The sequence below is a fragment of the Halichoerus grypus genome, chromosome 4, assembly GCF_964656455.1.
Source record: "Halichoerus grypus chromosome 4, mHalGry1.hap1.1, whole genome shotgun sequence".
NCBI lineage: Eukaryota > Metazoa > Chordata > Mammalia > Carnivora > Phocidae > Halichoerus > Halichoerus grypus.
Genome location: NC_135715.1, coordinates 22495340 through 22510185, shown reverse-complemented (window position 1 = coordinate 22510185; position 14846 = coordinate 22495340).

The window sequence follows — 14846 nt, the reverse complement described above, 5'->3', positions numbered from 1 at the left end:
CAACCCTAATAGAAAATGTAGTATTATGTATTAAAAAAGACAATGCCAACTAATATTACTTTTAATATTCAGTTCATAGGTGTTTTTAGAATGCACAGAATTACTTTAAGTGATTCATTAAAAACATATGATTTTCAAAAACAGTCTTCAGGGTGAATTAATATATCATCATGTCAATCTATATCTACATATAATAAATTATTTTAAATATGTTTATTTATTTGAAAATACCATGGATAAACTCATAATAGTTCTTTCCTTTATGTAACATACATTTTTATAACAGGAAAATTTAGAGATACTTAGATTAAGACATGGAAGCGTATAGCCACCATCACAGTAATTAGTTCTAATTTTTGGTCCTTCTGTTTTTTTTTTTTTTTTTTAAAGATTTATGTATTTATTTGAGAGAGCAAGAATGAGAGAGAGTACTTGAGAGTGGGGAGGGTCAGAGGGAGAAGCAGGCTCCTCGCTGAGCAGGGAGCCCGATGCGGGACTCGATCCCGGGACTCCAGGATCATGACCTGAGCCGAAAGCAGTTGCTTAACCAACTGAGCCACCCAGGCGCCCAGTCCTTCTGTTTTTTAGCTTTAGGAAAAAAAAAAAAAAAATTTTAAATGTGTTTTCAAAGCCTGATACAGAGTGAAGAGGGGAAAAATAGCTAATTTGAGCTGTTAGGTCTTTTAATAATTACTAGGACTTCAGACCTTTGAAATAATGAAGGGCTAACAAATGGATGCCAGAAAATAAAATAGTCGTTTCAAAAAGACAAGCAGTTTTTAACTCTAAACAATATTAAATATTGTAGGGGTACTTGGCTGGCTCAGCCCATAGAGCATGTGACTCTTGATCTCAGAGTTGTGAGTTCAAGCCCCATGTTGGGTGTAGAGATTACTTAAAAATAAAATTTTAAAAATAAATAAATATCATTGAATATTATATACACCAGAGTGTAGATCTTTTCCTGGATTCTAAGAAAACTATGTAACAATAACTTTTTAAAAAAAGATTTATAAATTTATTAGAGAGAGCTGAGGGAGGGGGGCTCAGAGGGTAAAGGAGACAAAGGATCCTCAGGCCGACTCCCCCTGGAGCACGGAGCCTGCCACAGGGCTCGATTCCAGGATCCCAAGATCATGACCTGAGCAGAAACCAAGAGCTGGTTGCCCAACTGCCTGAGCCATCCAGGTGCCCCAATAATAACTTTTTAATATCAATGGAACACTACATCCAAAACTAATGATATAATGTATGGTGATTAATATAACATAATAAAAAAATAATATCAATTTTAAATAGCTATGATTGGGAAAGGAGATTTTGTAGAACCATCACAAATATCAACTGTGTGACAAGGTAATGCAAAAGGTTCCCTAAAATATAGGTAGTGCTAAATTTCATAAGATAATGTTTCTCTGGAAAATTTCTTTTTTCTGTGTATGTCTTTAGTTTGCATTGAGTCTGCATGGTATTTTATTTTCTGTGGGCATTATGTGTTTCCTAATTGCAGCAATTGTTTACAATATATGAGAAGCCATGCTTCTAACATTCATAAAAGCCAGGTGGTCATTTTCTCTATCTCATGATAAAAAGAATATAAAGAAGTAGAGAAAAGCCTCGGCTGTCTTAGATCCATAGAGATAGCACTGTTAATGTCTTACATTAATTATTAATTATATAAAGTTGAATAATTCAGATCTTGGGGAATAAAACTGAAGTTGGATTCTGCTGAGACTGTTTTTGGGGCTTTTTGGCAAGGAATACAAGAACAGAAAACGCATCGGCCCTGAGGTGCCCCTTGGGCATTTTTCAGTCATAACATGTAGGGAAGCATGTATAGCAAGATCAACAATGGGAGAATGGACACATGGCTATTGAAAAACTCTGTAAGATGTCATTGTCCACTGTTTGCTAACAACGTTTGAATTTATCATCTTGCACTTAACACATATCTCTTAAGTTAAGGTCCATCATTGAGGAATGCTATGTGATTACCTCAATTAAAAAATTGTGTAGAATTTTCCAGGTATCATTCTGATAAAATATAAAAGGTTTTATGCATTTTTGAGATAGTCATAGATGGCTCTGTTCCTTTTGAGCCCTTTATAGTTATGTGTTAAAAGGGAATGAGTATTAATGTTATTTTGCTGAATTAAAATAAAAAAAAGTGCCTTTTTCACCTATTTTACTGTTATATAATTAAATCTGAGTTATTTATTATGTCAAATTCATTTTTGATGATTCTAGGTTATTAAAAGTTTTTTATTAAAAGTTTTTTCTTGTATTTTAAAATCCCAGTATGAGTGGAATATTTAACTTGTTACCATAATAATTTACCAATTACCAAGTTTTGTGCCATAATAAATTACTTCAGAGAGTCTACAGCATTATGAAACAGCATTAGTAGTAACTTAGTGCTTATTAGAAATTATATGAAATAATATGCAGCATCTTTTATGTTGTCTAACATTTTGAGTATAGGTGCTTAATAAAAATAAATGAGCGTCCCTGAAATGTTATTGACTATGATGGGAAAAAATAGTCAATAAATTTAGTATAATGGGAAGTTTATAGAATCACATGAACACAAGTGTATTATTTGCTGTGCCGAGTAATCACAAATTCTTTATAATAGTTAATATTGAGTTTAGTAATAATAAAATCTCAGTAGTATAGTTTTTCACTAACAAACTTTTAATTTTTGTTTCCTTTAAGAATTTTGTAACTTGGAGTGTTTGTCATGAAAAAATCTTAAATGGCAAGATCTTCTATTAAATTAAAATACTTAGTATTCCTCACAAGCTCTAGAGTCATTAATTAATAGATAGTTCAAGTATGGTAATCAGTATTGTTACCAGTTTCCAGAGAAGGAAACGTATTAATCTATGAACACAAAGTAAGTTAGTAACACTTGTTAATATTCTATGCACTAACCATTTGTGTCCTTTTCAATTACCTCTTAAGAATGAATTACATGCATACAAAAGGGGATTTATGCATAACCAGAATTTCAGGACAAATAGGGACTAGGTAATAGTTCATTAAAGGCAATGATCATATTGCACTAAAGACATATCTTCACATTCTTATCTCTGAAAATAACCCAAATCAAAGAGAGAACACAATAACAAAAAAGAACTGCTTATGAAACCAAAAGTCATCCATATCTCTAAACTTTAATTCTGTGAAATGCTATTTGTGGAATGAACAGCAAACCAGAAAATAATAAGAAAGTCAGAAATATTCGTAGGCCTGTCAAGGCGAAGCTCAGTAGTGAAGTGGAATCCTTAGGTGAAAACATGGAATTGCAAATGAGGTCAGATTCGATGAAGAAATGCATATTTATCTTATAAGCAAACCAAACCAAACCAACCAACCAAGCAACCAACCAACCCACCAACCACCAACTACCAAGCAAACAAGCAAACAAAAATTCATCCAAAAGTTTTTGTCTGTCTCTCTGACATACTGGGGAGAAAACAGTACATGTTAATCAGGTTGCCAGCTAAATTTCCTGGTGGGAGAAATTGCAGTATTAGAAAACCATATTAAAGTTCTGTAATACACTGGTCTTCTTTCTGACTCACACAAATACACTGGATAGGAAGGAGATATATTCACAAAACAGAGCGTCTGTGAGATGATGCTCAGTCTTAACCTAGCAAATTATAAATGATTTACACCTTTAGTTCCCTCCATGGCATGGTCTTTTCTATACTTTTACAAATGCATGACTCAGGATAAATGTTACATATTCAGGGAAGAATGACACCTGTTAAAAGATCCTTATCATGAAAAAAAAAAAAAAGACTCTATTGTGGGACCTACTCAGTTGCACTAATAAAATGAACAAGGAAGCAAAATGCAGATGGCAAATGAAACAAAATTTATTCCACAAAACAAGTTAAACTTACAAATGAATACTTGTTTTTTTGATATCTTAGAAATTAAAGACTGTAGGTTATCAAAGAAGAGACGCTGAGATAAGAGGAGGCATTGAATATTAAGTCAGCAGTACTCTGGATGTAAACAGATGAGAGAAAGGAAATGATTAGAAAAAAAAACAAATTATTATAAGCAGACATAAGAACTTGCATCATTTCAAACAACAAACATGAACTATAGATGATACTAAGGAATTTATAAAGATGAAATAAAATCAAGCACAACACAAATAATTAAATGCACAAATGCATACATGTATTTCAGGTGAAGAGATGATAATGAATGGATGAGAGAAAAGGAAACTTGTAATAGAAGATACAATTACTTAAATTAAAAAAAAAATAACATCTTATATGTGCAGATTATAAAGACTGCCCATCCAGGGAAGAAAAAACAGAAAGACTTTTTATGGGTAATTGTCAAACTCCTGTTAAACCATGATAGTATTATCAGAATTCAGTGATAAAAATCTGTGTCTATATTTACCTAGAAAAGATACAAGTTATTTAGTTACATAAAATATTAAAAAATCAGACTGCCTTCATAATTTTTTTTTACAATAAAATGTGGTCAGAACATTTTGTTCCCAACCATACTGCCACTGAAACCTGAAGGAAATAAATGAAAAAGTATTATTGTGAACTATATCTAGAAACATAAACATATGTATTGTATTTTCACCTAATCACAATTCTTAGTAATAACTGACCAATTTATTACATATGTTTTTATGACTAAAGTAAGGTTCTATGATTAAAAGTTCCAGAAAAGTATTTATACTCCTACTTGTAATTTGAACTGTCTCAATAAAATGATTCAGACTATTTATGTGCTGAAAATATATATGAAAATTATGTTTATATTATAGTACATATGTTATGTACTATGTACTACTATATGTAGCATATAAATATACACGCATACATTGAATATACTGTGAATATATGTATACATACATATACACATACACACATATAATACACACTGTGAATACACACATACACACACACATATATATATTCATAGTCTGTTGCTTTTTCCTGGCTTTTGTTTTTTAAGAGAGCACTAAAAGATTGCGTATAATCATCAAATATATATATTTCTTTTTAAAAAGAAAAAAGTATTTTTTGAACTTAATGAGTTACTATAGAGAGGGACCATTTAGCACCGCCTGTATAGAGTATGAAAAGCGTGTGTTATATCTAAGATCAGAATTGATCCTTTTATGTTCTGTACATTTTTTCTTTTTTTTTTTTTTTTTTTACGATTTTATTTATTTATTTGATGGGGGGGAGAGAGAGAGAGAGAAAGAGAGAGCACAGCACAAGCAGGGGATGCTGCAGAGGGAGAGGGAGAAGCTTCAGAGGGAGAGGGAGAAGCATGCTCCCTGCTGAGCAAGGAGCCTTATGTGATTTGGGGCTTGATTCCAGGATCCTGAGATCACGACCTGAGCCAAAAGCAGACACTTAACCGACTGAGCCACCCAGGTGCCCCACATTTTTTCTACTTAAAGGAATGTTTAACATAATCTGACCTTCAAGGAAATGCCATGCTCAGTGAAAATTAGATTATTCACTTATACATTTAAAAAATAAAATTAATATAACACCTATCTAAATATGATTCATAAAATGAGAGTGACCATTTAATAACTAGATTTTAGGAATATTTTTTCATTGTGGACATATTCCAGAAGTTTTAACAGCATGCTAGTTATACATCTTGTTAATGTTAAATACATACATGTAGAAGGGAAAAAAATCATCATTATGAAAAATAATTAAAAGTACTACACAAAATCAAGACAATTCTCAAAATGTATTTTAAATCCTTCTCACTAATCAGTTGTTTTTCAAATGTAAATCATCCCGGAAACATTTGATTGACTGCTGTGTTCAAAACTGTTGACATTATCCTGGTGCATTACTTTAGGTTTTCCTGCAAGCAGAACTTGAAGCAACATCTTAGTGCAGGTAGTTGATTGAGAAGTGATCTCAGGAAGTAGAATATGTGCTTGGCAAGAATGAGAAGGGACAGGATTTAAAGAGAAAACAAGGATGTACTATGAAGTTTATTATGGGTTGAGGGAATTCTTTTCAGATCTGAAAGAATTTGAGAATGAAATTCACAAGTATCCATCTGAAATACTGTCAGCTGGAATATTTATATACTAGCTCCTGAACCCCATTTGAGTGTTGCCACTAGAGTTATTATCTTCTGCAGGTGTACTATGTTTAGTGGGCTTTAAGTGTGTAGTGGATTTTCTCCAGATACCAGAAAAGGCCCTAGAGAAAGTGCAGAAAGATAGGAAGAGTCACCCCAGGGGAGAGTCTGACCATGCAAAATAAGTCTGCGGCCACACAAAACTTTAGTATTTCTATCTGAAATCTGTTGCATGCTAAGAAAATGTAATGCAGACATCAGAAGCATCTGCTACATTGGAGACATAAAAAGAACTAAAGCTAGGTCACTGCAGGAACCGGTTAGAAGTCTAGATGAAGAAACTGACTTGGAAGTAAAGAATTACAAAAAGAGTGAATCATGTAAAATAGAGTTATATAATAAATGAAAGAGTAAAACAGATGCATTGTCCTGGTAGGCAATTATCGGTTAATGGTTGCCAGGTGTATTTGCTTCTTACCGCTGCTTTAACAAATTAACACGAATTTAGTAGCTTAAAACAAGGCAAATTTATTATCCTACAGTTCTGAAGGCCACAAGTCTGAAATCAGTTTCACTGCGCTAAAGTCAGGGTGTCCATAAGGCTGGTTTCTTCTGGAAAGTCTCGGTGAGAATATGTTTGCTTCCCTATCCCAGCTTCTCGATTCCAAATGAGTTCCTTCTTCATGCCTTCCACTATTCCCTCTCACCTCCATCTTGAAAGCCAGCCAGTGTGGCACCTTCTTGCCTCCCTGACCCTAACAACCGCGTCCTTTTTATAAAGACCGTTGTGATTATATTATCCCCCCTGGAGATTCCAGGATAATTTCTCCATTTTAAGATTTTTAATTTAATCATACCAGAAAAGTCCCTTTTTCCACATAAGAATGATGTGGTTTGAAGTGGGACTTGGAGCTGACTGACGGCCAAGAAAGAATTCTTGAGATGTCTTTGGTGCAGAAAGTGTGTTTTTATGAAAGCACGGGGACAGGACGCGTTGGGCAGAAAGCTGCACTGGGAATGTGAGGAGTGACTGATTGTTGAAGATTTTCTATCCGATGGAGGGGAGGGTGATGTTAGGACTCCAGGAAATTGTGTCTATAAGTTCCTGGAGGTTGTTTTTTTCTTGTAAATCATTAAGACAGTTGCAAACTGATGGAGAATCTTGTCCTGCAGGACTCTGTTCTCTATCAGTTAACCACTGGCTTTTCCCTTCCCTTTGTTCTAGGGCAGCCAGGAATACCTAAGGAATGTCACACATACCCAACCTGGGGTAGGGTGGGGGCTTGAGGGATGTTAGCAGGTGCTTTTCTCTCAGCTTGCCTTTTTCTCCCTCATCAAGAAAACACATTCACAAGTTCCGGGGATAAGGATGTAGAGATCTTTGGGAGGCCATTATTCAGCCTACAATCCCAGATAAATTTTGAAGCAGAAATATAATCTGAGGACTTTACCAGAGAATGAATGAATAAAATCTAGCTACTCCCAGATACTCCAGTGTTGTATGAAACCCACGTGTAGTTCTACCTACTTCTCAAAGTTCTTATTCAAGGCAGACTCCTTGAAGTACAAACATCTTGAAAATGCAAATGAAAAACAAAATATGAATGAATATGCAGATGCATTGAATGATTCTGTTTGGGAAAAATAGTTTATTTGTGTCCTTTAAATCAAAGTTTGGGCATAAGGGTTAGACTGAATATTCTTTAACAGACTCTCCCTGCAAATCATTCTTTTTGTGCTGTTACTCAACAACTGTTTAGGGTCATTTATACATTTTTCCACCCACTTAGGGTAAAATATTTCATTTTCACTGTAATGAATGCTTATTTTATTTATTGACTACAAGTCTCCCATCTCACCCCCCACAGAAAGGGAAAAATGGTTGCTGACAAATATCTATAAAGTGGATATTTTGGAAAAGCTACTTTTTTCAGTCGGGGTAAAGCAGCCTCAGATGTCAGGACTATATGTCAGTTCTATGTCTGATTACCATAGTAAATGTCAGGAAAGAGTGGTTTTACGTGTATTTTCATAAAAAGCCTATAGTTGCAGTGGATTTCATTATCTTGACTAAAGGGTGCATTTTGAAGTAGAGTTTCAATGACTCAAAGCCAAGCTATCTCTCTGTGATTTATAATTCTGATTATTGGGACGTTCTGCATGATGAACCAGCCATTTCATCAGACAGAAAGTTCTCACTTGCGCAGTTCTCTATCTTGAATCAAATCTGCTTGTGGAAAGAAAGATTTAGGAAATCATTCCAAATTTTTCAAAAACATAACACTAAATCTATAGTTGCAGCCTACTCTCTCAGCAGATTTAAAGGTCACAATTAGAATTTGCTAAATGAAAGTGTTTATATCCTATCCTTCACTGAACACAAACCACACATACACACGTACGTATTCAAACAAAAACACAATATTGCCCCAACTGTTGAATAGATTTTAAATAAAAAACTGGAGGTTATGCTGAGCAAAATAAGTCCATCAGAGAAAGACATGTATCATATGACCTCACTGATATGAGGAGTACTTAATTTCAGGAAACAAACTGAGGGTTGCTGGAGTGGTGGGGGCTGGGAGGGATGGGGTGGCTGGGTGATGGACATTGGGGAGACTATGTGCTATGGTGAGTGCTGTGAATTGTGTAAGACTGTTGAATCACAGACCTGTACCTCTGAAACAGATAATACATTATATGTTTAAAAAAAAAATAAAGATAGTAGGAAGGGAAAAATGAAGAGGGGAATCGGAGGGGGAGACGAACCATGAGAGACTATGGACTCAGAAACAAACTGAGGGTTCTAGAGGGGAGGGGGTGGGGGGGATGGGTTAGCCTGGTGATGGGTATTAAAGAGGGCACATTCTGCATGGAGCACTGGGTGTTATACGCAAACAATGAATCATGGAACACTACATCAAAAACTAATGATGTAATGTATGGTGATTAACATAACATAAAAAAAAATCCAAAAAGAAATTTTGGGAAAAGATATGATTACTCATACATTTAAAATGTTATTATTAATGCAGAAAAGTACACATGTCAGAGTACATTATACAGGATTTTTACAACCCGAACATACTACCCAGATCATGCAGTAACATTAACTGGCACCTTACAAGTCTCTGAGCGCTCCTCTGAGTCATTATCTCCCAAGGAAAGCCATTTCCTGATTTCTAACAGGCATTACTTTACTCTTTTTGTCTTTTATTTAAGTGAAATCCTGTAAGAGGACTGACTTCATAAGGCTTTAATTATGCTCTGGTGAGTTGGGATGTTGTGTTTTCTCTGTTGCAGAGAATGTTACTATCTGTTTGAAGGATTATTAATTTTGTGATACAGAAGACAACTGTTTGAAAAAAGAAATGGTTGTCTTTTAATTTAATCACTTAATATTACACTTTATTATAATCCTAAAAACTCCAAAGTAAATCAGTGATACATCATTTTATACATACAAATGGATTTTTAAGATGTAATTGGAACCATATAGAAAGTTGGGAGCAACACATGGACTACAAAATTACAATCTCTAAAAATTCATTTTGTAATCAAAAAGAAAAAGTGTGCACATATGTTTTTAGTGACTTCAATATATTCAAGACAGCTGGGCTTTTAGAGAACTATTCATTCTACTTTTTTAAGATTTTACTTATTTATTTAGAGCATGAGTGGGGGAAGGGACAGAGGAAGAGGGAGAGAGAGAGAGAGAATCTTAAACAGACTTCGTGCCGAAGTGCCAAGCTTGGAGTCCGACGTGGGGCTAGATCCCACAACCCTGAGATCATGACCTCAGCCAAAACCAGGAGTCGGACGCCCAACCGACTGAGCCACCCAGGTACCCCTATTCATTCTACTTTTAAGGAATTTTTTTAAGAACAGTATTTAAAATCTTGTCTTCAATAGATACCCAAGTAATCCCATGCTTGAGATTAATGCCGGTCCAGTGGACCAGTCATAATTCCAAATTATTTTTCAAGTATGCCAAATAAGCCAATATTGAAGATATTTTGACATATTTTAATTAAGTATTTTTTTAGGGAATAACTATTAATTGATAAAGATTTTCTCTCCTGAAATATCATGTCGATATGTAATTTTTCTGTACTTAGTCATTTACTATTCAAAGCAATACGCACCGTGTCTAAATTTTGTTTCATGTCAGGACACACATAAAGTATGGGTTACTATAATATGTGGATAAAGCTCTGTGGAGCTGCAAGAAATCAGCCTAGGCTCTGGCTGTCTCAGCTATCACTAAGACACTGAACAAATGGGATCAATAGCTTAAGCATACCTGTATCATCAATGGGGGATACACTAGTGTGTTCTTGTATAGACATTGGAAAGCTCTGTGCTTAAAGCCTTGCTATTCAGAGTGATCTGGCTAAAGGCTAGCTTTGGAATCACCTCAGAACTTGTTAGAAATTTGGAAACTCAGGTTCCACCACATCCCTGTTCAACCAGGTTGTATTTTTTTTTAAGGGTTTATTTTTAAGTAATCTCTACACCCAAAGTGGGGCTTGAATTCACAACCCCAAGATCAAGAGTCATGCTCTACTGACTGAGCCAGCCAGGCACCCCAACCAGGTTGCATTTTAATAAGATGATTTTAAAAGTGTTGCTGTAAAGAAAGTAAAAGTACTCGTCGTGAGTTTTGGTATGAAATAGGAAAATTAGGATACATATATTTCTTTGGTAGAATAAAATACAGTAAGAGTATGTGGATATTTGCATTTTAATACAAATATTTTAATATGAAATAGAATAATATTTATTCAAACTTACCATTTCTCACAAATGGCTTTGCAGTGGATTGTATGTACCTCTTCCCTTCCCCATTCTGATTTATCTGTGAACTAGTCAAGACAAAGTTTATTAATTTAGTCATTGGAAAAGTAATTTATCTATATTTCTATTTAAAACATATTTAAAGGTGAGATGAGGTTTAAAAGTCATATTTTGGTATTCTGTGACTCTGTGATTTCAAATAAAGATGTTTTATCCTTCTATTTTTAGGTATCTATGTCTTTCCAATTCACTGTCATGTTTCACAGTGTACCAAAGACAAGGAGGAAACTCTATTATCTTTTGTCTTTGGAGAGGTTCTTAGGTATAGTTGTGAAAGGAAATGTGCGTTCTGCAAACAAAGTAAGTTTGCCTATTTTATGAAAGTCAATATTTCAGATGTATTTGCCAATACAATACTGTTAGCAAAGCTGTTGTTTCTCTCAGGGAACTTTTGCTCCCTAATGCACCAATGAATCAGAAACATCTGATGCCACCTGCTGGTTATCAGATTTCTGTATTTGAGATTCTGTTCTGCTGTCCCATGGAAGTACTCAAATGTTTCCTTTAATGTTTTAGCCAATCAATTTTTAAAAATATAATTTTAGCCCTATGTCTTGCCTAAACTCCTAATGAGTCGGCAAAGAAGAAATTTTTAATAAAAAGACTCGCTTTTATGTTATGCCAATCCAGGGCCATTAATTATAGGGAAATAATGTTTATGCTTAACCTAAGTTACTCATAGATGTCCAAAAGTAATCTTCTTTTTTTTTTTTTTTAAATCTTGGCTACTGACATTATTCCTGAAAGTATATGCATTTCTTTTCAAGGTACATATTGTAATGCAAAGTTTCCACAAAATACATGGTTGGGAGGAAAGAAAAAAAGCAAATGGTGGCCTATTCCAGGAAAAAAAAAAATTTTTAAGATTTTATTTATTTGAGAGAGAGCTTGAATGACAGAGAGAGCACGAGCTGGGGGAGGGTGGAGGGAGAGGGAGAAGCAGACTCCCCACTGAGCAGGGAGCCCAACTCAATACTCCATCCCAGGATCCTGGATCATGTCCTGAGCCTAAAGCAGATACTTAACAGACTGAGCCACCCAGGTACCCCCCCACCCAAGAGAGTTTTATTTAATATCTCTCCATCATAATTTTTTGTCAGTAAAATTTTTCTGACAGATTAATGGCAATTATCTCTATATATATCTGCATTTATTTAACTATTGAAATAACTATTTGGTGGGATGTCTCCTTCAAAACAAAATACCAAGCTATATGATACTTTCTTTGTAGTATATGGAAATTTTCATGTCACATTTTCATTTAGGTTTTAGAACTCTTCAACATTTTAATTCATGTATAAAAAGAACTCTAAATTTTCCATTTATGCAAAGACAAGGCATATGGTAAACCTCAAAATAATATATGCAGCTAGACACTAATCTAAACACAACACACACACATATATAAATCATATAAGAATGCATATATATATCATATGTATAACCATATATATGCATTCATGCTAAATTTGTATAAGAGATTAGAGGCAGAATCCTATTTGGCAACACAGTTTTATTAGGTTCTCCCATAATTTAGGTGGCCTAAGTTCTTTTTTTTTTTTTTTTTACATTTGTTGGCCCAGAGAAAGTATTCACTAATTTATTCAGTACACAAATATCTCATCTCAATGGCCATCAATAAGATGTTGGAGAATAATATATGCAGCACTAACATACTGCTATAGAATATTTTCATTAAGACTCATATGCAACTAAAAGATTAAACAAATATTTCAAAAAATCAGAAGCATTAACATGAGGACTGATAATGAACACCAGGTCCATTTATAGATAGGAATGATCATATATAGAAGGAAGAATTGTGGCCTCAGAATAAAACATAAGTTGTATGTATATATATGTGAACACTAACACACACACAGATATACAAAATAACTTCAAAATATTTAAAATTTTAATTTAAATTTTAAAAATTAGCTTTCCCCCATTTTAAAAAAAAGTAAAAACAAATCTACAGAAAGATATCTATATTTATTAATGCATAATCAGTAAAAAAAAGACTATAAAATGTTACCATATTAATGTGTGTATATATGTGTGTGTATCTAGGTCCAGATCTTCATATACTGAATATAGAATGCTGCAAATACTAAATGAGGTTGTCTGTATTCAGTTTTCTTTCAAAACTAAAACTTTCTCTAAAAATAAACTGTGATACTATCATTTTATTTATGTTTTAGATTGAATTGGTATTTTATTAATTATGTATATGTTGAGTTTAAGAAACCTGTTGTGTGATTTTAAAATTCATACATACTTTTCTATTTTCTTAAAAACTAAGTTACCTTCTGCCCCTTTTTAAATTTTGAGTCTAACTGACACACAATGTTACATTCATTTCAGATGTACAAAATAGTGATTCAGCAACTTTATATGTTATGCTATGCTCACTGCAAGCGTAGCCACCGTCTGTCACCATACTACACTATTACAATACCATTGAAAATATTCCCTGTGCTGTGATTTTATCCCTGTGACTTACTCCATAACTAGAAGCCTGTATCTCCCACTCCCCTTACCCATTTTGCCCATCTCCCCAAACCCGTTCTTTCTGGCAACCATCATTTCTCAGTATTTATATGTTTGATTCTGCTTTTTCTTATTTATTTATTTATTCATTTGTTTGGATTTTAGATTCCACATATAAGTGCAATTGTATAGTATTTGTCCTTCTCTGTTTAAATTATTTGACTTAGCATCATGCCCTCTAGGTCCATCCATGTTGTCACAAATAGCAAGATCTCATCCATTTTATGGCTGAGTAGTAGTCCATTGTATATACACCACATCTCCTTTATCCATTCATCTATCAGTGGACACTTGGGGTTGTTACCATATCTTGGCTATTGTAAATAAGGCTGCAATAAACATAGGGGTGCATATATCTTTTCAAATTAGTGTTTTTGTTTTCTTTGTGTAAATACCCAGTAGTGGAATCATTGGATCATATAGGTTTTCTATTTTTAATTTATTTTTAAAGAATTTATTTATTTATTTATTTATTTATTTATTTATTTATTTATCAGAGAGAGAGAGAGAGCACAAGCACACAAGCAGGGGGCGCGGCAGGCAGAGGGAGCAAGGAGCCCAGTGTGGGACTCGATCCCAGGATCTTGGGATCATGACCTGAGCTGAAGGCAGATGCTTAACTAACTGAGCCACCCAGGCATCCCTCTATTTTTAATTTTTTAAGGAAGCTCCATACTGTGATCCACAATGGCTGTACCAGTTTACATTTCCATCAAGAGTTCACAAGGGTTCTTTTTTCTCCACATCCTCCTCAACATTGTTATTTCTTGTCTTTTTGACTCTAGCCATTCTGACAGGTATAAGATGGTGTCTCATTGTGGTTTTGATGTCAACATTTTAAACTTCTCAAGCATATAATTTGTTTGTATTCTTTCATCATTTATTTTCTTTCTTAGACATATATTGGCCCTTGGGTAAGAATATAGTATATCCACACAGACTTTGTTAGAAAGCATGGTCTTCATCTGTGTTTTTCTCCTAGATTCTTTAATGCTCTCTGAGAGTTATACTGTTTGTTAATATTTTTGAAAGCTACACATTACATCTATTTATTCTGATACACAATTGCCTATCAGAAATTTATTTGATTATCATACCTAAAATCCCACATATATTTTTATTTTATTTTAATATTATGCCTTCAGCTTTCTACAAAAGTCATTATATAAAAATGTCTTACAAAATATTTTTAAATGCTTAAGTATCTAAATATGTACCTCTTGACTAAATACCCATTAATAATTTTTCTTTGAAATTCAATGCTAATAAAAAGATTTGCCTTTCCTGTGAAAATAGACCTCTTTTCTGTCAAGTGAAATATTTTGTGGTAG